General features: G+C 36.7%; 2 long non-coding RNA genes across 5 annotated transcripts; both read left to right on the top strand.

Annotated features, from left to right (window-relative positions):
- Positions 1–2,605: 2,605 nt before the first annotated feature.
- LOC140755570 (uncharacterized) lies at positions 2,606–10,595 on the top strand. Of its 2 annotated transcripts, XR_012103800.1 has the most exons (9): positions 2,606–2,816; positions 2,902–2,973; positions 3,148–3,225; positions 7,431–8,792; positions 8,873–8,982; positions 9,074–9,302; positions 9,610–9,683; positions 9,778–9,846; positions 9,944–10,595. It is a non-coding gene; the product is annotated as an uncharacterized LOC140755570 (long non-coding RNA). The 2 variants fall into 2 exon arrangements; XR_012103799.1 differs by having other exon boundaries at positions 7,431–8,982.
- Positions 3,840–7,123, top strand: LOC140755568 (uncharacterized). Of its 3 annotated transcripts, none has more exons than XR_012103798.1 (4): positions 3,840–4,209; positions 4,290–4,353; positions 4,434–6,429; positions 6,512–7,123. It is a non-coding gene; the product is annotated as an uncharacterized LOC140755568 (long non-coding RNA). The 3 variants fall into 3 exon arrangements; XR_012103797.1 differs by having other exon boundaries at positions 3,840–4,353; positions 4,434–4,628; positions 4,987–6,429; XR_012103796.1 differs by having other exon boundaries at positions 3,840–4,353.
- Positions 10,596–23,216: the final 12,621 nt, after the last annotated feature.

Here is a 23,216-nt window from a genome sequence, read left to right as displayed (position 1 = left end):
TATTTATTTTTATGTTTACTTTGTGTATATTTGTATTTTTTTGTTATGTTTTTCTTTTTTTTATATTGTTTGTTTATATTTTAAGTTTTATTTATGTTAAAAAAATTGTTTTTATTTTGTGTGTGTGTGTCTTTTTGGTTTTGTTTTTCATTTTATTCTTTGTTTATATGTTATGAATTATTTTTAATTTTGAATCCACAAATTTTAAAAATGTTAAGTGAGTGAGCTCACTAGTGCCACATCCATACTATGTACGTATCAATCCTTGGCGCTTTGTGGTTAAAATCGTCGTCTCTTGATGTTTTTCGATAACCATTTCTGAAATAATTTTGTACTGCCGTGTGCATTTGTGTTACATTTTTCATTTTCTTAATATCTTTAACTTTTGTAATTCAAATTAACATTAATAAAATACGGACCCGTATTTGCTCCATGGCTCAAAGTATGAGTTTTAGTAGTAGAAGATTTTTTGTCCCCATTTTCAAGTGCTTAGTTTTTTGTTCGTAGCCCATAAAATAAACATGCCTTACAGCTGAATTTTTATTTTTGACAAGACTAAGTACCAAACTATAAAATTAGTTGTTGTTTTGAGCTGCTCAGCCGCCAGTGTTCTCAATGGGTGTTATTGTTAAGCTTGTAATATAAACAAAATGTATCAAAAGGTCTGCTTTTTTGTGCTAAGTTTAAAGACATATGTATTTGTCTTTGTAAATAAATCGTAATTCATTGAAAATAGTGTTATTTGTATTACCTTTCACCTATTTTATACATAATTCTGGAAATAAGTAAGTTCTCCTAATTAAAAATTGAAATAAAAATAAATTACTGTGAATAAGGTTATTAAATCTTATGCCTGTAGTTAGCCTATATTATATAGATTTCAAAAACATAGATTTTATATATAGGTGTCATACAAAATTATAAAGATATCGCTTTTAGACTAGTGTCGCGGCGATGTCGCGCAGACGCACTCGCGACTAAGTGACAGAAACCCGTTATTTCGCATCCAAAATGGACGACTTTGCAAGGGTTAATATTAAGATAATCAACGGAATGCACTCCGTTATATTCAGCGTACCCTCCTAAAGAAGTAATGGAAGCTCATCGTCGAAGGTTCGGAAAACCAGAAGCCCTGATCTTGATGGAACTGGAAAAGGTAAAGAATCTTCCTAGGATCAATGAAAATGCGCACGACATCTGCGTGTTCGCCAGTCGAGTGAACAACACCGTCGCGACAATATGGGGGCCAAGAAGACCGCAGTATCTACACTCACCGGAAATGGCAAGGATTATCGTGAGCAAGATGCAGGCGGTATTGCAGTATCGACTTCGCCGCCGACGCTGAAGATCAAGATCCAGTCCTGGTGCATTTAATGATGTTCCTCAACAGGGAGGCGGACCGGTGTGGACCATATGCAACGCAGGAGACTACGCAGCAGCCGCGCCAGCCTCCCAGATGTCAATTAACGAATATCACGTCCGAACAAGTCGGAGAAAAGAAGACATGTCTTCATTGCCAGTACGAGCATCGCCACTTGGAATGTCGGAAATTTCTACAGCTGCTAGTGAAAGAACCGTGAGACGTCGCTACCAAGTCTAAGATGTGTTTCAAGTGTCTCTAAGGACGACATCGGAAGGAAACATGTCGACGTCCTGCTGAATGTCTAGAAATTGTGCAAACGGAGATGAATCAGTTGTCTTTGTTATCAAAAGCACATGAATCTTCCTCTCTTGTATTTAATGGACCATTTGAGCAAGATAGACCTTGGCAATTGATACACGCTGAAGAACTGAAGAATTGTTTCTTCACCTCAAGCAACAATAAAAAGGAATTCGGTTTCTTATTGCTATTTATGGAACTCCACAAAATGATTGCGTAGATAAGTACAGGCATTTAAGATTTGTGAAAAAAAAACAGACATTGCTTAGGAATAAAATGGATGGAACTACAGTTAATAACAGTCAATACAATAGATTACCCACAAAACCACATGTTAACCCGTCATTGTTGTGCTATAATTGTAAGGAAAAGGGCCATCCTTATGTAAACCAGAGAGGAAAACTAAACACCGAGGATTAACTTTTAAGGCTTAGAACGCACTGCGATTGAACGCAAGACTGAAACCGCATAAAATAAAACACATACTTATCTTTCTATACAAGTGCTCGCGCTAGTGACTTTTTAAGGAGACTGATTTGACACTAGATTTACCAGATTGACACAACTACATTTGAGCTCCAAAACAATGAAATCGTCGGTTGCACCATTTTAAAATGGCCACCTTTTAATAGCGACACAAAAAGTGGCAACTATGGCCAGAAAGATATAGCGGAATATTACACCAAATGATTACAACAAAAAGTTATCCAGTCATTAGTCAGTAAGGAGGAAGATAAACCTCCCAATGTGGCAGCAATAAAACAAGAAACGGTTGAGTGGCTTCAAAAACACAATATAAGATTTCCTCAATACTCCAAAAAAAATCCATATTCCAGCAAATTTTTGCTGATTTCGCAACAAAAATTTCTTATATTTTAGTATATGTAGCAGTAAAATCACTAAGACGAAAAACAAATACCAAGGACACATCACTAACATATAAGTTGTGTCACTTATTGCCTTTTTATATTCTTCTATGTTATATTTTGATAACGACAAATTCATAGGTGTTAGTATTATACAGCATTTAATATTTCAGTTTTAAAAACATGGCCTGAACACCGCGGACCATGCAGCAGATAAAAGCCCAGTGGGGGATGATTAAGATGACTGCAAAAAACTAAATTTTTAGAGCGACAACAAATATTAAAATCAGGTGGGGGCCATGCAGCATAAAAAAATGTACTTGTTCTACAAATATTATATCCTGACAAAGATAATATTTTTGTTTTGTATTTCAGAATTCTCCACAAAATTTGAGGGAGCCATCAAAGATGCCCGTAATAGATAATAAAGAAGATTCTAATGAAAAAGTAATAATTGTATTTGTGTATTATAATTTACATAATAATAATGAAACAACCATAACCTTATATTGTTCATGTGTCATTATTGTAAAATAACACCAATAGAATTTTAAAGGAAATTTTCATATTAAAACTATATCAATGAGAAAATGTTATTTATATCAAAGTTTATTCTTTTAGATCTCCGACCTAGAAGACAATATCACACATTCGTAACCACCACTAGAAAATTATGAAAATAAAAGATAAAATAAAAAGGTAAGGTATTCTTGATTTGATGATTTTTATGAAATATATGTAAAGAAAAAGTCTTTTAATTTATTTTTTACTATTGACTGTGAACTATTTTACTATTGTCTATTTATTTGTGACGTTTGATTCAATGTCACATAAATTTAAATAGAAAAATGTTTTAGTGGAATAAAAATCTAAAAATTTCGTTTCTCTATTTTACAGGTTTATTTATTTATTTATTCATTTATATCATTTTAATTTTATTATTGTACATAGAATATAGATTAACAGAATAAAATCTCTATTTTACAGAACAACAACATTAGTTTTTTTCCACAAGAAAGATCACTATTATATTTTATTTATTACATTTATACACTATTATATACAATTTACAAAACCATACAAATGTTTTTGTAAATTGATATATTTTTTGAATTGTACTAAGTAATATTACAAAATAATAATAATTGAAACAGAAATGAATGAAAATAAAATATCCTATACATAAAATATGAATCTAAAATCAAAATTAAAATAGTTTCTTTCATAGCCTTTGTTGTAGGTGAAATCTGTATTTCAGCAGAATCAGAGGCCTTACATATGTATTTATTATTACACCCATTATTCCTGGAGGGTTGGCTACAGTGTTGCCAACTCTACGTCTTTTTACGTAGATCTACGTATTTTAAGCCTTCCACGCAAACCTACGAACTTTAGTCCCAGAATCTACGTATTTTCTATCAAAATTATTCAATTGCAAAATAACATATCCCGTTGTTAGACTGAATGGGCATTATTTTTGTTACTTTCGTAAAAAAAAGTTAATAAACGTTCCGTTTTATACTAGCGCATACTCGCCTCGCCTCGCCACTCAACTTATTATTACGCCATTCATTTTAAAAACAGTGTCAGTCATCAGTCAATTCAAAAGAACTGAGACTCATGTGACTGTGTAAAACGAAACGTCTTGGCGTCTTGTCTGCGGTGTCTGCCGTAAATAAAACGGTAAAAGTGAATCTTAACCTAAAAATATTTCGAACTAAGATATCGAAGGTGTTTTTTAGTTTAATTTCAATATTTTTCAGCTTCCTGCTCAATTTAACTGAATTAAGACTGTGTAAAACTTGGCGTCTTGCTGTAAATAAAACGGTAAAAGTAAATCTTAACCTAAAAATATTTCGAACTAAGATATCGAAGGTGTTGTTTAGTTTAATTTCAATATTTTTCAGCTTCCTGCTCAATTTAATTGAATTCTGTTATGGAAAGAAGCAGTGACAGTGAGGAAGAGCGCAATGTTACTCCCACTAAAAAAAGAAAGCTGCATTATGAACAAAAATATTCACACTTGTGGGAAAAGGACCAAAAGTATTCAGGTTGGATTAAAAAAAGCAACAAAGGAGATTACTATTTTTATTGTAATTCATGTAAGTGTGACTTGAGATGTGGTGGAGGTAAAAGAGTTTTGGAGAAGCATGCAGAATCTTTTAAACATAAGAATAATGTTAAAGGTTGGTGTGGTCTACTGGTGTGTTTTTTTATGTTTTAAATTATTTACTTACTTTTCCAATAAAGTGTAAGAAAGAACTAGGTTCTAAGTTCAGAATAATGTTAATATTCCTTTACTTTATTATTGTCATTAGTGAATGTAAGTTTATTTAATTATCAGATGTGAAGGATTATGGTTTCAGTTTCAGTATTCAGGATATTTTTTTCTACAGCTAGAGCCAGCCTGCATGATAAAAATAAGCGCAGTCCTGTTAATGCGTTTATTTTTACTTTCAGGTGCAATACTTCAACCTACTATTATTTCAATGTTGCCTGAGTCTGCATCAAAGTCATTCACAGATAAAATTAAGTCTGGAGAAATAACAATGGCATGTTTCCTAGCAGAGCACAATCTGCCATTTAGTTTAGCAGACAGTCTAAAGGATCTTGTACAATCAATTGCCAAAGATTCAAAGCTTGCATCACAATTAACTTTTTCAAGAACAAAGGCACATGCTATTATTACAAATGTCACTGGTAAAGTAGCTGAAAACAAATTAATTGAAATGTTACAAAAAAATAAGTTTTCACTGATAGTTGATGAGAGCACAGACAGATCATCAACTAAACATTTGGCACTTATTGTAAGGACTGCAGTTGATTTTCATGTTGAAGATAGTTTTCTATGTCTAATACCAGTTGTTGACGGTACAGCTACAGTCTTACATAATGCATGTACAAAATATTTTGAAGAAAAGAATATTCCATTCAAAGAAAATATGATTGGATTTGCAGCTGACGGAACTAATTCCATGTTTGGACAACATCATTCTTTGTCTACATTGTTTGCAAAAGATATTCCGAATCTGTTTCTAATGAAATGCATATGTCACTCTTTTCACCTTTGTGCCTCATATGCTTGCAAAAAGTTACCACGAGGTGTGGAGGACTTTGCTCGTGATGTTTACAACTATATACAGAATAGTCCAAAACGCATTGGAGACTACAAAGAGTTTCAATGTTTTGTAAATGTTAAACCATTCAAACTATTACACCCTGCCCAAACAAGGTGGCTGTCCTTGTTACAAGTAGTAATAAGGCTTCTACAACAACTACCAGCATTGAAATTATATTTTCAAAGTGCTGTGTTAACTGACAGATTGCTTGCAGCTCAGTCAATCCTTGATAAATGTATGGAACCAACCACAGAAATATATTTAGAATTTTTAAATTTTGTGTTGCCATACTTCAATGATTTGAACAAAGAAATGCAATCTGAAAGCCCAAAACTCTACTTGCTATATGAAAAAATTTTTATAACCTACAAGACCATAATGGAATGTTTTTTAAAACCAGAATATTTGGAATTAACTGAACAGGAAAAAACAAGCATTCATGTCCATGACAAAGTTGCAGCATTGGAAACAAAAATATTGAATATTGATTTTGAAAAAATTGAAAACCATTTACCCCTGGAAGACATCTACTTAGGAGGCAATGTTACTGCTTTAATTTCAATGAACAAAAACAATATGCATCCAGATCAAATAAGACAGTTAAGACAAAAATGTCTTGAGTTTTACATTGAAAGTCTTATTCAAATAAAAAATCGCTTCCCTTTTGAAGATGAGCACAGACAAAGGTTGAAAAATTTAAGGTTTTTAAACCCTGACACATTGCTGGACTCAAATTTAAGACGTTCTGTACCGTCTATAGCTCATTTAGGGCAAATGTTTCCAGGTAATAATCATTAACTTCAAATATTTTATTTAAAAGTTGAGTCTGTGTCTTATTTAGTTTTCAATTAATAATTTATTTTCAGGATTATGTCCAACAAATTTGACAGAATTAGACCGGGAATGGAGAACGCTAAGAAATACTAATCTTCCATTTCAAGAGGATCAGCTAATCAAAGCAGATGAGTTTTGGCGTCATATTTCAAAAATAAGAAAAGGCGACTCGTCTCAAATGTTCCCTTTACTGGCCCAATTTGCGCAAAATTTATTAGTATTGCCACATAGCAGTGCAAATGTCGAGCGTCTGTTTTCTGCGATCAATTTGATGAAAACTAGCATAAGAAACAGACTTTCCACAGAAACGCTAACAGGCTTACTTTTCACGAAAAGTGGCTTAAAAATAAACCGCGAGCCTTCGCAGGAACACATTAAACATTTTAATAAATATATGTATAAATTTAATTTGTCTGAAAATGATAATAAAAATTGAATAATTTAAATAAATCGATGACCCTGAAAGTAGCGAACTTTTTTAAATTATCTGTAAGTGGTGGTTTCACATGTAGAATGTAGATATTGTAAAAACTAACCGGCTACTGGAATATTTATTTATTTATTATTATTTTTGTTCACGGAGATATCTCTCTAACCAGTTTTATCTATCTGCTGTCTGTCTGCAACTTTTAGGGTCTTATGAATTGTCGTTTTATACACTTTTACCTACCCTACTGTCTTAATTTCAATCAAAAAAAAAAGTACGTAGATCTACGTATTTCTCATATGGAAATTTTACTATTTCTACGTAATTTTCTAATCTGGCCTACGCCTTTTTCAAAATCCAAGTTGGCAACACTGGTTGGCTATCTTACATTGTTTGAAAAATGTGGTTAACAACTGTTATAAGTAACAAATAATATTAATATTAAAAATAGCATTTAAATACATAAATGGTATATAGTAGTTATTAAAAATACAATGTAAATTCATTGTAACATTTTTTTACAGATTACTAATACTACAAACAATGCAGCAATGAAAATAGCAGAAAATGAAATGATGTGCCGCAAGGAACTCCATGAGGCACAAATGGCCAATGAGAGGCGAAAATTAATAAAAATATTATTGGAAGAGGAGTTGTTAAGATGTAAAATAGAATTTTATAAAAATTATTAAAAGATTGACTGATTTACACGTTTCATTAACAAAGAAAAAATTACAATTAAAAATTAAAATATCCTATTACTTCGGACTACCGGAAAATTTGCCTACTACCGGAAACACCAAATAAAAACAAGTGGATCCTGATCGAAGAAGACACCTGTTCACGCTGGGTGGAGCTGTTCGCACTGCAGAACGAAATGTGCCAAGACCCTGATTTCGGAAGTGTTTCTGCGATACGGAGTCCCTCGAAGAGTGCTGAGCGACAACGGTGTACAGTTTATAAGCGAGACGATGCAGCAAGTTTGCCATACGTTCGGCATCAGTCAGTCGCTTACGCCGAAGTATCATCCGCAAGCTAACCCGGTCGAAAGGAAGAACCGCGATCTCAAACCGAAACTGGCCTTTCTGGTCGGTAAGGATCACAGCACCTGGGTCACCCACTTACCCGCGATACGCTTCGCGATGAATTCTGCTGTCACGCATAGCACAGGATATTTACCAGCATTATTGACGTTTGGACGAGAGATGCATGCACCTGCCGATGTGATTGCAGATATGCGCAATATCATTGAGAATTATAACGCAATAACTAATCTAACACCTTACCTTCGGCGATTGTCAACGGCGCTATTTGAAGCAAGGAACGTCCATGAGAAGCGGCAGGCTTCTCAAAAACGTTACGCAAACGAAGGACGGCGCCCTGCACCTGATTATTCCGCCGGAGACTTGGTGCTGTTGAAGACCCAAGGGGCCAACGACACAACCCGAGGTCAGACGCCCAAGTTAATTCCTCGGCGAGACGGACCGTACCGCGTCAGAGAAGTAGTGAGCTCAACGACATATGATATAGAGCGAGTTAGTAATGGACGCCCTTCGTTGGCGACGTACAAGCGCCGGTGAACGAAAAGCGTAGGCACGGTAGGCCTAGGAAGTCAAACTGACCCAGACGCGAGGACGCTTGTTCAGGTCAGAGGGGGAGGGTGTAGCGCAGGTTCGTATTTCCGAACGGCGTCGCGCGCACCCTTTTGCCAATGATTGACAGTTGTCATAGTATTTTCTTATAAAAGTTAGTTGTAGTACTTTTTAAGCTCCGTACCACCGCTCGCGAAGGGATTTAGAGGATACCATTGTCATACTATTAAATTAAATTCAAAGAAAATGAACCGTAAACGAGCTCATTCAATGAACTAGGAAGAAGAAGAAAAGGTAAGCCGTATTGAAAGTTATTGCGTGGACTTTATTTGATAATGATGTAGACTTCATGAAAAAATAATTTATTCTTTCAGCAATTATATCGTGCAGTTTTAAAAGACCATGCGGAAATCATCAAGAACAAATCCCTGGACACAAACTCAAACAAGATTAAATGTAAGGCATGGGAACAAGTCCACAAAAGGTTTTTGTCTGCCAAATACATAATGAATTGTTGCATTATATTATTGTTATGTACATACATAACTTCATAAGATATCCATTTTCTATGTTAGGTTTAACGAATTAAATGGGAGGAATCGGCAGCTAAGCCAACTGAAAATGCAGTGAAAAGCGATGAAGGTGTACGCCCGAAAGACCTGCTCCAGTTTCACCAAACAATGTAATGAAACAGGTGGTGGGGCAAGACCTATAACCCCAGAAAACACTTTTATGGACATTAAGGATTTATTAAACACCGCAGAGCTATTAAAAGATGAATATATTTATGATTCAGATGGAATTGTGAGTAAATTATTTGGTCATTGATTTTTTTGGAAATATGTTTTGCAATAACACTAAATATATGGCAACAAATTTAACGATGTTATATTTTGTATTAAATTTCTTACAAATTTGCTTGATTTATTTAGAGTTTTTATCTGTTTTCTCAATAGATTCCAATATCAGATAATAAACTTGTAGCAACCCCCAGTGAGTCTGCTGTCACATTATAGGTCTGTTGGTTCAAAATATCCAATCAAAAGCAATTATGAAGTACATTGAGATAATCTGTACGCCTTAAATATTGCTTCCGCAATCTTTATTTCAGGAACCAGTAACATTTGCTAACTACATTGGAGAGTTCTCTCATAAATGATAACTATTAAGGAAAATGAGATAAATGTATGTATTTATAAACTAAACATATTTTTTTAAATATATTTTCATAGCAGGAAGCACGTGTCCGCAAAACTTAAATATTTTTAACCTTTTTTAGAATAACATGTGTACAAGGGAAAATAAAGATATTGAAGTCCAAATTAATCAGGAAGGCACTCCAGTATTGGTGAGCATACAGCAATAATATGTCATAATATATGTATATACACAATAAATGTGCATGGAATTATGGGTCATTTCAACTTTGTTATATTATCTTACAGAGCTCACAAGATGGAGGCATAACTAAGAATATAAAGAAAAAGTCCAGCAAAGGTGTACTAGATATTTATTATCAATATGATATGATATGAGTCACCTAGGGTGCAACACCACAACTACTTTTAGCGCAGATTATAATAACATTACTGTAGGGACACCATGTATATGTGTGTTATCTACATATATGTAAATCTGAATTGTCTGTAATTAAACCGTCCGTCGCGTCATAAGACCTAGTAAATAAATATATTGGAAAATCAGTTAGACCTTTAATTTTACTCCCGACATCGTGCCCCAATAAATTGGTGACACCCGACAATTGAAAATTCTGATTTCGTCATTGAAGAAATAGTCATGACTCAAACAACGCCACATGAGTGAAAATGGAAACCGGAGAAACTGCTTTAGCGCAGATAACCATATCGTTTAGAGTACCCAGTTTTTGGCAGGAGTCGCCACGTCTATGGTTTGCTCAGTACGAGGCGGTGGTGGCTAACCAGATTATCGGACGAGTCCAAATACAACTTGGTCGTAGCGAAACTGAGCAAGGATCAAGTGAAGCAGATCAGCGATATCGTGCTCAGCCCACCTGAAAGTAAAAGTATGACACCTTAAAGACTCGACTGTTAGCGGTGTATGAAGAGTCCAGGTTCGGCAGCTCCAAAAAATATTTATGGCCATTTATGGCTAGAGCTTGCGGCTTCAAACCATTCGGAAGAACCATAATCGATTAACATGCCAATAACCATAATCAATAAACATTAACAGTTTGACAGTCGCGCAGTCTCTCGCCGTCTTGGAAGCTGACTGTGCGCTGGTAGTGTGTTTGTGGTTTTATTGTAGTGTTTTTAGTTTTTAGTTAGTACGGGATAATAAACCTGCTGTCCTAAGATATGAAATAGATGAATTGGCACTTGAGCACGGACATAAAATTATAAGGATCCCGCCGTACCACTGTCAGTACAATGCAATTGAATTGATTTGGGCCCAAGTAAAAGGTATTTATGTTTAACAAAATGTTACAATTTTTATGCTATTTATAATGTGAAGATAGACATTCCAGAATCATATTTTTTACAGGCTACGCAGCACGAACTAATACCCGGCCGCCATTTTCCACAAAGAAAATGATGACGTTATTAAAAGAAGCTTGTGCAAATGTTACAAAAGACGATTGGTTAAAAGTAGTGGAGAAAACTGAATTAATTATAAATACGGGTGACGATAGCTCGAGCAACGACTTTTTTTCAAGTTCTGAAAATGATTAATTTTTTATTTTAAATTACGAAATAATGTCTTTTCTTTCTCATTGTAAATATAACTCTAGATAATTTAGACCTTCGCCTTGCGCTTCTTACGGCCCATAACGGGCCGGAAACCTTCGGAGTCTGAGTCCGACGATGTAGTTGCGTCCGAGAACGCTTGTGCGCTAGCTTCCGAATCGGAAGTCTTCCTCGTCCATGTGCTACCTGTGGAGAGGCTGGAGGGCTGGGTGAGGATGGATGTTGCGGCGATAAAGGCATACCAGAGTTAATATATACCACGAGTACATTTGGATAGCGTTCTTATAAGAACGCTTCCATGCCCTCGAACCATGGTCTAATTTATTTGTTTATTTCTTTTCAGGTGCTGCCAGCTTCGGGTACAGGGTATTTCCGCCTGTTGGCCGAAGGTAGATGTCCTGTTATGTCGTGTTTCGGTAGCCGACCTTAGTCCTGCCTCTGAGTCCTAAACTTCCGGCCAAGTACGGCCAAAAAGCCTACCGATTTTCGTTAGGGATAAATCCAAATGAGACTCCCTCATGTGTGTCTTGAACGCACAAAATATTAGCCTGGTCGCGGCAAAGTCCACTCCCCACGCTATCAGGGTACAGGTAACCTCCGAACAAGACCACAGAAGGCTTACCCGCGTTCTTTCATCCCAGTCGATAGGCTACGTATGAGTTGGAAGATAAAAAATGCTGAGGGTCGTCACAAGGGGCGTACCCAAAGAACTAGTGCTCGAGGTCATCTCAAATGATCTCAAATCCCAAGGTTTACCCATTAAAGTGGTATTTAGGATGTACGACAGGACAAGGCAACCGTATGACATGGTCCTTGTGGTACTACCACAATCAATCGAGGCAAAAAAATCTTCGCCATTAAAACCGTATCACTACTCTCGGGCATTTCCATCGAGGTTCCCTACAATCGCATAGGCCCCTCGCAGTGCCATCGCTGCCAACTATACGGCCATTCGGCCAGAAATTGCTTTGCACGCCCTCGCTGCGTCAAGTGCCTAGGAGACCATAGCACCTCCGAATGCCCCAGGCCCAAAGACTGTCCTGACCCACCGAGCTGCGTGCTCTGTGAAACTGAAGATCATACGGCTAGCTATCAAGGATGCCCCTCATAAGAATCGGCCAAAAAGGCTCCTCGCACTCGCCCCAAACCGGCAGCAGTCACTCCCAAACCCCCTGTAGCACCGAAGGCTAACCCTTCTGTTGCCCGAAGGCAAACACAGTCCCACAAAACCAGCCAATACTGGTGGCGGAGGACTTCCAGACTATCAGGGCTTTCATGCAGGCCATCGATTTTGGTGAGCTCACACTTCTAGCCACGAAACTCAAGGCTGCAAACTCACCCCATGAAATTATGTTTGCAGCATGCGAGCACTATTCATTGTTAGACGCCATGTGGCGATCTAAGTCCTCTTTTAAATAAATCAACTATGGATTGTACACCAACTAGGGAACACCACACAGCTAGGGTAAAACCCCGCTCTCTGGCCATAGCGTACTTTAACGCAAATGGCCTTAAACCCCAAACCGATCTCGTTCGTAAATTCCTTACATCTCATCAAATAGATATATCCCCTATCCCCACATAATTGCAGATTTTCGAAACCAGGGACCCAAGAACCTCAACTGCGTTGGAATCGCCACTCTAGGACCATCCCTTCCCCTAGGAACCATCCTTAAACACCCAAAACGCCTAATAGAATTATATGTCGGAAACGGGGTGTCGTAGCCAAAATTTGACAAAATTTTCATACCCCCCTCTCCAAACCCCACCGGTTCTAACGAACCTCAAGTTGGCCACACCTACCCCTCCTGCCCACCCCCCCTCAAAATTTTTCATACAAAATTTAAATTGGACATATCTCTCAAAGTAAGGGACCGATTGGAATGCAGTTTTCACCATACGGATCAGCTCCAGCAGAGCTTCAAGATCAATAATATTTAGTAGCCACTCTGACCACAGTTGGGAAAGTTGACAAAAGTTGAGTTGTAGTAAAATATGTCTTTGTGCCAATAGAAATTAACCGATTCCGTGCGGATGGCACCACAGTTGTGCCATGAATTTCTTTTTTGTGTATGGCGGGTGGCACCCGAGAGGTGCCGAAATTTGAAGCCATAAAACTCGGATAAATTAACGTTTATCAAAGTTTTTCTGAAAACAAAAGTGTCTTTATTTATCACGTAGATCCTTCCTAGAATGTCAGTTTCAGCAGATCACGTGATTTCACATACCTCAGGGATTGTAAACCTTTAAAAAAATATATTATATTATTTTGCAATTTATTGTAAAAGGTAGTTTATCCAAATCTGTGTTCTACGTACTTACACAGCTTAACCATCGCCAGAAATGTCTAATTTACCCGGACTGCCATAAAATTATGATCAAGTCAATATAGTTTATTTTTGATGAGTGTACAACAAAAACTATTCTTAAAAGGCGCTATCAATTGTTGACTAGGTGGTCATATTAAAGAGTTTGAAGTCAACCTAAGTAATCTGTTTAACTATTTAGTTCAAAGAAATTAAACAATTAAACCATTAAATAAACATCTGGCACTGATTGACGTCAGTCGCCTGATGGCACTGATTGACGTCAGTCGCCTGATGGCACTGATTGAAGTCAACTGCCGCCCTCTAAACCATAACAAAGGACTTAACAGAAGCCGCCACCGACTAATCTATTATAAGTACGGCATTCTTGTGTTTCGCCAAAGTTAAACACCTTGCTTTGTTTTCTGTTCATTACTTCTGGTTTGCTAACTCTAGTGATCAGACGTACTCTCTTGTGGCTCTGCTGTTTTTCATAATAACGTATAACGCTCGCTCCTGGACTCTCGTGATAACTGTGGACTGTGTATCTAGACTCCGAAATTTGCGTTTGTGACAAACGTGAACTGTGTATCTGGACTCCGTGATTTTGCTTCAGTGACGACCCCAGCCTGACAATAGGACTTTGATTGTACGTATACTATATACGTTGCTCCAAAATGTCTACTCCTTCATCTCCTCAACCTGGTCCATCAAATTGGGATCCCTTATCTACGGTGTTATCTTGTCTGATGTCTCCCTGTCATATGGATATGACAGACATGCCAGGCTTAGATGCTTGTATAAGTGATGCAGATCTGTACGGGATTTTAGTAGAAGATATGGTTAATGTATTTGACGAACGGGTAAATGAAAACCCAGCGGATAAAGCAACCGATCGTGTTGAAGAAGATCAATAATCGGATCAAGAAGTCTTTGAAAATACGAATGAAGAAGCACCCGATACCGATTGGTATACTTACCTATAGATGCCGCAAAATTACACCAGAAAACCCACGCGAGCTATGTCATACACACAAGATCTTCCTGGAAATAGTTGTACAAAAAATAAAAGATAAAAAACTTACGTACGCTGCTGCTTACGTAACAGAGTCCTAAACAAGACGAGAAAAATAAGCAGTACACTCGGCAGGGCAACAGCAATTCCAAAAGAACACAAAAACAGACTCGCCAACTCTCTTCGTGTTCTCGAAAAGTGGGGGTGGGGATTGTCTCGAGAGGAAGTTTTGGACATTACCCAAGAATTTGAATAACTGGGTTTGTGATTTAATAAAGTTTGTTTATTTCTTAATACTTATTACTTTTATAGATGAACGTCAAGTGAACTCACTCACTCATTTTATTACTACATTATCCAAAATTATATACATTCCACATATACATTCCAAAATAAATACTATATTCGGCTGTGCACTAATTTTTGTGAAATTCTACTTATATTTACTGTTAACGACAGTTAAACGGCTCGCCTGGCGAGTTACCTTATGTAAATAAATAAATAACATTAAAATAAATATAATATTAAATGATGTAAAAAATATAATAATTCATAAATAATAGAATAAATAGTACCCGTAATGTTGGTAACACCACGCCGTTTTCCCTCGCGAAGGGACGGCGCGGGTGTTATCTAGAGATGTGCCGAGTCAGGTCGACTCGAGTCAGTACTCGAGTACTTACATAAACTCGCATACTCGAGTACCAATAGTGATACTCGAGTACCAGTAATACTCGAATACTGACGATACTCGTACACTACAACTACTACTCGTACAAGTAAAAACTTGTTTAATTTTGTGTAGTGAGTGGCGTTTATTGGACTATTGGACTGTATGTTGTGCAAAGTACTCGAGTACTTTGTGAATACTCTGGACTCGAGTACTGACTCGATTCTTTTTTATATGACTACTAAAGTACTCGAATACCAAAAATGGCTGACTCGGCACATCATTAGTGTTATCATCAGCAAGCTGTTTGATGGAATGAAATTAAGGAGCAAGTAAAAATCTGGACAGTTACCAAGCGAGAATATCCCATGCATTTGCTTCAAGAAACCAACTTACTATGTCATACAAGCCATGCTTACTATATCAAGAGATTGTTGACAATAACCAGAAGGAAAGAGTTAACGGACGTTTTCATTGCGAAGGAACTAGCCCTCTTTGCGCAGTTACTGGAACCAGCCACTCGGAATCCCAGAAGATTGAAATGATTTACGGTCAAATAAAACTGAACGTACGAGAATCTTCAGGAATTTAGCACGGACTTCTGATGCATTGCTCAAAACTTTTGAGGTGTTGAGCAGCTATTAAAGGAAATGTGACGAATCCCGAGACCCAAGGGAAAGGCTCAGTTAGTCAAAAGGCAAAGATAAGATTTAATCGCAATAGGGAAATTTTATAATTAGTCACAATATGGTTATATTTTGCTTCCCTCTAGTAGTGTGTGTGTGTAAATACCTATAGTATTTGTTATTTTTTAATGTATACGAATATATTTGTTATTTTTTTACGTTTCATAATTTCGGTAATTCTCTTGTAGTATCTCGAATCCGCCGAATTCTATTCCCGAAGATTTTGTTGCAGTCCTTTTTGGAGATGAGGACCATTCAGAATTAGAAGAAATTGAAGAGGAGCATGTTCTAGATAATATAAATTATGAAGTCAACCACATATTATATTCCCACTGCTATGTCTTTCATTTCAGTCGGGTAAGACGAGGTTTGAGTACACACCAGTCGTAGATAAACCAAGCGACTTATTTCAAGAGGGTGTTCAGTGTTCGGTTCTGGTCCTAATCACCTAAAAAGTTGATGTTTTTTCGGTTGCATGGGGGACTTTATTGCGATTTTTATATTTAAATTAATATTTTTTTCTTTTGTGTTGTTATTTAATTACCCGGAATATTAATTATCATTGGGCTTGACTATGATATTATTTTAATCTAAGACTATATAAAATAAAATATTGTATTCATAGACTCCGACGTATTTTCAAACGGGTTATGAAGATTCCTTAGAAGTTTCAGTAAACCGAATCCTATTTGGATTGAATTAGGGCCACATCCGAAACTATAAGGATAAGCGAAAAATGCTAAAAGAGATTACGAGGCCGATTTTGATAAAAACTAAAACTGCATCATTAGTTTGTTAAAATATCGATTCCCTAGCCGGAATCTAACGAGTTTATTTTGAAAAAAAAATACAATGCAGTTGAGCAGTTGAACCAAAATATATCATCAGCTCCTATTTTTGTGCAACCCGCATTTGACCAACCCTTCACCCTTCGCACGGACGCTAGTGCATATGTCCTGGGTGCAGTTCTTTTACAAGGAGAAAATCCCAAGGATGAGAGGTCAATTGAGTATGCGAGCAAATTATTAACCCCAGCTGAGCGGAATTACCACACGACAGAACGAGAGGCTCTAGCAGTTGCATGGGCGTTGGAATACAGGAAATTCAGAATCAATTGAAGCAGCTCGGTGTAACTATATCCTATAAGCTCATAATAACGAAAGTTTTGATATAATTACCAGATCAATATAAACATTTTGTATCTGCTTGGGAATCTGCACCTGACGACGAGCAGACCCACGATAACTTAGTCGCCAAGTTGCTGATAGAAGAAGAAAGGATAAAGGAGAAAAGCGGCTGTGAAAGTGCGCAATCATCTTCTGCTGTAATTGTTGCTAATAACTTTAATAAAAAATTGATGAAGAGCTACAAATGTAATAAACTAGGACATTTTCAAAGTGAATTCAGATCTAATCAAAGTGCATGTTCGAACAATTAACATAATAATAACAACAAAGATGGTCGATTTGAGCGGAGGTGTTATTATTGTAATAAAGTTGGACATGTTAAAAGTCAGTGTCGTTTCAAGAAACAAAAAGAAAACCATGCATAGCAGACTCCAATGCAAGTGAACATATGTGCTGTGATCATAGTCTTTTTATCGTATTCGAGTGTTACGAACAAGTTGGTGACTGTAGGTAATGGAGCTCAGATTAATGTTGAAGGATACGGGCAGGTGGCGCTTGAAGTATGGAACGGAAACGAATAGATTCACACGACCATAGACAACGTCCTTAACGATCCTGAACTGAAAACGAACCTTTTATCTGTCAATCGTGACACGAGCAAAAGTTATATTTTGATAACAAACCGGAATAGTTGTGAATTTTATGAAAGCACCATAGCCTGGGATAAGTTAAAAAAGCATAAACCACAAACTGATAAAAAAGTAAAAAGACCGCAAGATGTATCGACTAGCTGGAACTCAACTTATTACATGTTGGAAAGGTTTATTCAACTCAAGGAAGAAATTAATAGTAATAATAAATACCTTGTCAAATCTTAATCCAGGATGGACTTTTTAACGCCTCAGGAATTTATTGTTATTGAAAAATTACTTTTAGGATTTAAACCTTGCGAACAAGTTACTAAAGAAATGAGCGGGCAAAAGTATATAACGCAGTGCTGTGATTCCTATAACCACCCCTTTAAAAGTCTTCATTAGTTGAACTAATATTGAACGATGCTGAGCCCCTCCCTGATGAAGTAGGAAACGTGAAAACAGATCTTTTTGGGGAAGTGGTGTCAAGATTTTTGTACTTAGAAAATAGCCGGGCATACACCGTATGCATGTTTCGACCCTCGATTTAAGCTGTATTTCGAAAGCGCGGCAACGGCAGATAAACAAAGAAACATGTAATAGGATTAGTAACGGATCTTATAAGAGAAGTAACTGGAAGTGGTAATCAAATTCATCCAGAAGTAAACGAAGCAATTACCGAAAAAGATGACATCATCTGGAAACATTACCACAGAAAAATGCAAAACATTCGGCCCGCAGGCACTGCTTACTCCAGGGCTGTTGAGCTTACTGCAGGCACTGCTTACTCCAATGTGACGACAAAGTCATCAACATCAATGAGTCACCATGGCAGTGGTGGTTACAAAATAAAAACTCGTATCTCCACTTGGCCATATTGTCTCGGCTTAAGCTAAATACACTAGCTACCAGTGTGCCCAGCGAGCGACTATTTTCTGTTGCTGGAAATATTCTGCACGATCGAAAAACACGTTTAAGCGTTAGAAAGGTACAGCAAATGCTGTTTATAAAAGAAGACAAAAGATTAATTTAGAATGAATAAGAAAAATAAACGTAATCGTGTAAATAAAAATACATATTACTTAATCAGTCGGGTGTTGTATGCGCTCGGTGACGGACGCAAACACAGCGCTTCCGAAAATTCATATTTCGTATTCGCGATTTGCGCGGCGATCGCCGCTGCACGGAAAATGGCTATGAGATCTGAACAACTCATAGCCAATGAGGTGTTGGCGTTTATACAACACGCCATCGACACCATGGATGAAGTCAGCATAATCCGAATCTGTAAGAACAACTTTACATGCGAGGAGATCGGCAGTGCCAAGATCCTCCTGTTTGAGTCGCTAGGGATGAGCGACCGGATGCCTTCCCGCAGGAAGGATGAAAAGGGAGAAAAAGGACTCCAGGACATCATCAATCTCCTGAAGGTGACTGATCCTGATGACCTGCCTGCTTTTGTGGCGAAGAACATCCACAAGCTGCCGCCCGTCACCTTCGACCATGTGGATGTAACCAGGCTGTTGAAGGACATCACAGCACTGAAGACAAGCCTGGCGGAAGTAGTATTGAAGCTAGAAGCCTCGCAAGACACCATCAGCGACCTACGGGCTGAAGTTGCTACATTACGTAATAATGTGGCAGTAAGTAGGTCGCCAGAGGTTACTAACATCAACACGCGTCGTGGGGCATGTAACACCTCGTCAGCAAGTTTCGAGTCGGCGAAACTTGACACGACCTCCGAGCCTCCTTGTCGTAATCAATCAATTTGGCACAGCACCGACAGGAGAGGATCATGTACTGCGTCCTGCTGTTCCCGTAACGCTCGTGTATGTCTCGCGGCTTCACTACAACACGAAGCCGTCTGACGTAGTGGAGTACTTGGCGATCAACACCAATACCCGACTGGTGGTCGAGAAGTTGGAGGCGCGTAACGCAGTGAACTTTAGTTCATTTGTTGTACGCGTCCCAACCGAGCAATTGTCGACCTTCCTGAAGGAGGAGCTGTGGCCGAAGGGAGTTGTGTTCCGGAAATTCCGTGGACGGAGAGGACCCTCGGCAGTCACCAGACCCGCGTCTCACGTCGCCGCAAATAAGTGATTTAGTTATAAGTATATATTAATATGTATGTTAGTCTGTAAGGTATATATGATATGGACCTCTGTATTCAATTATACTTTTGTATCTTTGTTTATACTGTCTGAAATAAATGGTTATTATTATTATTATTATTATTAATAATACCGACAATCACAGGTTACCAACGTCATTAATGAAACTCTTTGCTTGATTCAGAACTGGTTTGATGCAAATAACCTACTCCTAAATTCTAATAAATCTAAATGTATTAAATTTATGCTACCAAATGTAAGGAGTATGGGGATGAATGTCGCTCTAAATGGTGAGACTTTGCAATCTGCCAATGAAACTGTTTTCTTGGGGATAACCATTGATTCTAAACTCCAGTGGGGTCCTCACATCTCTGCTTTGTCCAGCAGACTTAGTACTGCAGTTTTTGCAGTCAGAAGAATTAGACAGTTAACAGACATCCCCACTGCCAGGCTTGTCTATTTCAGTTACTTTCACAGCATTATGTCTTATGGCATTCTGCTGTGGGGTAGTGCTGCTGACATAGACTCTATATTTACTATTCAAAAAAGAGCAATAAGGACAATATATAGTCTGCGACGTGGTGAGTCCCTGAGAGAACTGTTTCCCACTATTAACATATTGACGGTACATAGTCAATACATCTATGAAAATATTATGTATATAAGAAAACATACTGATATGTTTGAAAAAAATAGTAACCACCATAACTTTAATACTAGAAATAGAAATAAATTAGCAATTCCTAAACATAGATTATGCAAGGTGGCTAGATCTTTCATGGGTAACTGTATTCGCTACTACAATAAAATACCCGACCACATTTTGAATCTCACAGAAAAAAAGTTCAAACATGTCGTTAAACAAACGCTATGTAAAAAAACGTACTATAAACTAAGTGATTATTTGACTGACAAAACGGTGTGGTCTGAAGTAGTTCCAGCTCCACATGTACCATTAGGTTAAGTTTAACATTGTAAAATCCATTTTTTTTAAAAGATGTGTGTTATGGAGTTTCTTTCGCCGCTTCTTCTCCATTACGAAACACCTTGTGAAGTGGTGGTAGTTTGACATTCAAAAAGTGCTCTGTAAAGAACCTATTTTGAATAAAAAAATTTGATTTGATTTTGATTTGAAAAAATAAAAACCATTTAGTATAGAAATTGGATTGTGTACATAAATCAATTGAAACCTTCTAAGTACGCCAACTTTTCGGGTGGTATACAATATGGTGGTGGTGTCAAATACGTACCAACATTTTTTCATTTCTATGTTAAAAGTAAGCCTTAAACCTATAAAGTATGAAAGGAAGTTTTCAATACCATTTAATTTAAATTATTTTCAAACGAATACGTTTATGAACTTAGCTTATGTTATCGTCGTTAATAAGAAGCTTGGATATTACCGATATCACATTTTTATAACGTTACATTAAAGTAATAAGTGACTCATTTGATACTACAGTTTAAAAACAGATGCGGGTAGGTGAAGTGGGGACGACACCTTGGCGGCGCTCGAATTAACAGAGAGCGACATTCTGGTCGGAGACTTCAGCAAGAGCAGTCGAATAACGGAGATACTTGTGTAGTTATAATACTTCTAATCACTAGTGTGAACTTACTTACGTATAATTGTTATATCGTTACTCTGTACCGTTTATGTGACTATATTATTACATGACTTCAAGACCTTCAAGATGACTTTGATTTAACTTAATAGACGTTAATAATCCATAAATCGTAATAATACTCCGTTACTATAGTTCGTTCGCGGCAAGAATGCAGTCAGTCATCAATGCAACTGCAGGGTAAGGGTGGTGTTCATCATACAAACAAAATATGTTTTAAAATTAAGTTTAATTGACATATAAAATATTATATTAAAATTAACCAAAGGTAATAGTGAAATGAAATGAAATGTCTTTATTTTGTATTGTATTTTGTACTAAAACGTCCATTTTCGTATTTAAATCGCTCTGTTTAAAGTACTTAAACACGTTGTAAATTACTTTTCTTTCTCCGCTATGTATCACCGAACCACCTTTACCACTTCACGAATAGGTGAGGTATAATATGTGTTGTTTGTTTTTATTTTTCTTGTTTAATAAATTTTTGTACACAAAAATCATAACAATACAGAAATAGGCCTTCAGGGCCAAATCCGAAACTATAAGGATCAGCGAAAAATACTGAAACGAGATACGAGGTCGATTTTGATAAAAACTAAAACTGAATCATTATTTTTATAAAATATTTTTTTCCTAGCCGGGAATCGAAAGTTTATTTAAAAAAAATGCACCCTCTATTATTCCACTATCTGATAGTGTCGGTTATAAGGATCAAATTCTGGGAAGTAATGTTATGTGACAAATTAAAGGCCAATTGCACTTCACTGCGGTTCATAACTATTCTCTCATAGATAATTAATTGCCAATAGAATGATTGTAACCGTAGATATAGGATGTCAAAGATACACAATGTCAGTTTAACGCAAATTTGATATGTGTATGTATGCGTAATAGTGATGTTACCTTCATACTTTTTATCGATTGACATCCAGTATGGATTTGATGAGCTTGGCGTGGCAACGTACCTTGCGTATTAAAATTATCAAATTAATAAAATACTATATTTTTATAGATGATTGTTTATTAATATTATGAAACAAGTATTATGTAATTTAAATTAATACGACAAATTCTTGGTATAAAAGATTTTTCCTCAAAATGTGTGTTACATATTACCGATGATTTAATAGGAGTCCATTCTGGCCGATTTATTATTCTCATCCACTTTTCATGTACCTCACTTGATCGACGTGGTATCCTTGAAAAAATATGGGTGATGCAAATATTATTCGAATTATAATAACGTAAAAATCCAGAATATGTAAATTCCGTTAAAATACGTCAACAAAGTTTACTTTTATATTATTTTTGTTTTGCATGAAATGATCTTTATTATTATATTATCGAAAAGTTATCGATATAATATGACGTCACCATTTTGTCAAGCCCTAGCGTAAATAAATAATTTAATTCTCGTATATATTTTGGTAATTTTTCATCTAGCTATGAAATATATGAATTTATACAAGATAAATGAATATAAAATTGTAACAACTATGAATCAGTTGCGCGCGGGCGCTCATTGTTATAAGACGCGATACCGTTCGTATTCGTTCGCGAAACCGGTTCTTGGCCGCTTTGTTCGATCGCGTCACTGCTTGGAATGTTGAATGTTGAAGATGACGAGAAATATTGAGACAATAAGTAACAGCGAGAATGTACAGTTGGTAAGAGAAAATACAGAGGAAAGAAGTAACAATAGTTCAGTAAGACTTTACAAGAGACCTAGATAAATGAACCAAGAGGAAGTTTGGACTACAAAGACAAGGAAAGGTCAACGATTGGCTAGAACAAATGAGATTGGGGATCCTATCAGAATC

This window comes from Epargyreus clarus, unplaced genomic scaffold (assembly GCF_041222505.1).
Source record: "Epargyreus clarus isolate Ecla_fem2 unplaced genomic scaffold, WU_Ecla_fem_2.2 ptg000033l, whole genome shotgun sequence".
Lineage (NCBI taxonomy): Eukaryota > Metazoa > Arthropoda > Insecta > Lepidoptera > Hesperiidae > Epargyreus > Epargyreus clarus.
The sequence above is the reverse complement of the archived record's forward strand: the minus strand, read 5'-3'. Positions and strand labels throughout refer to the sequence as shown.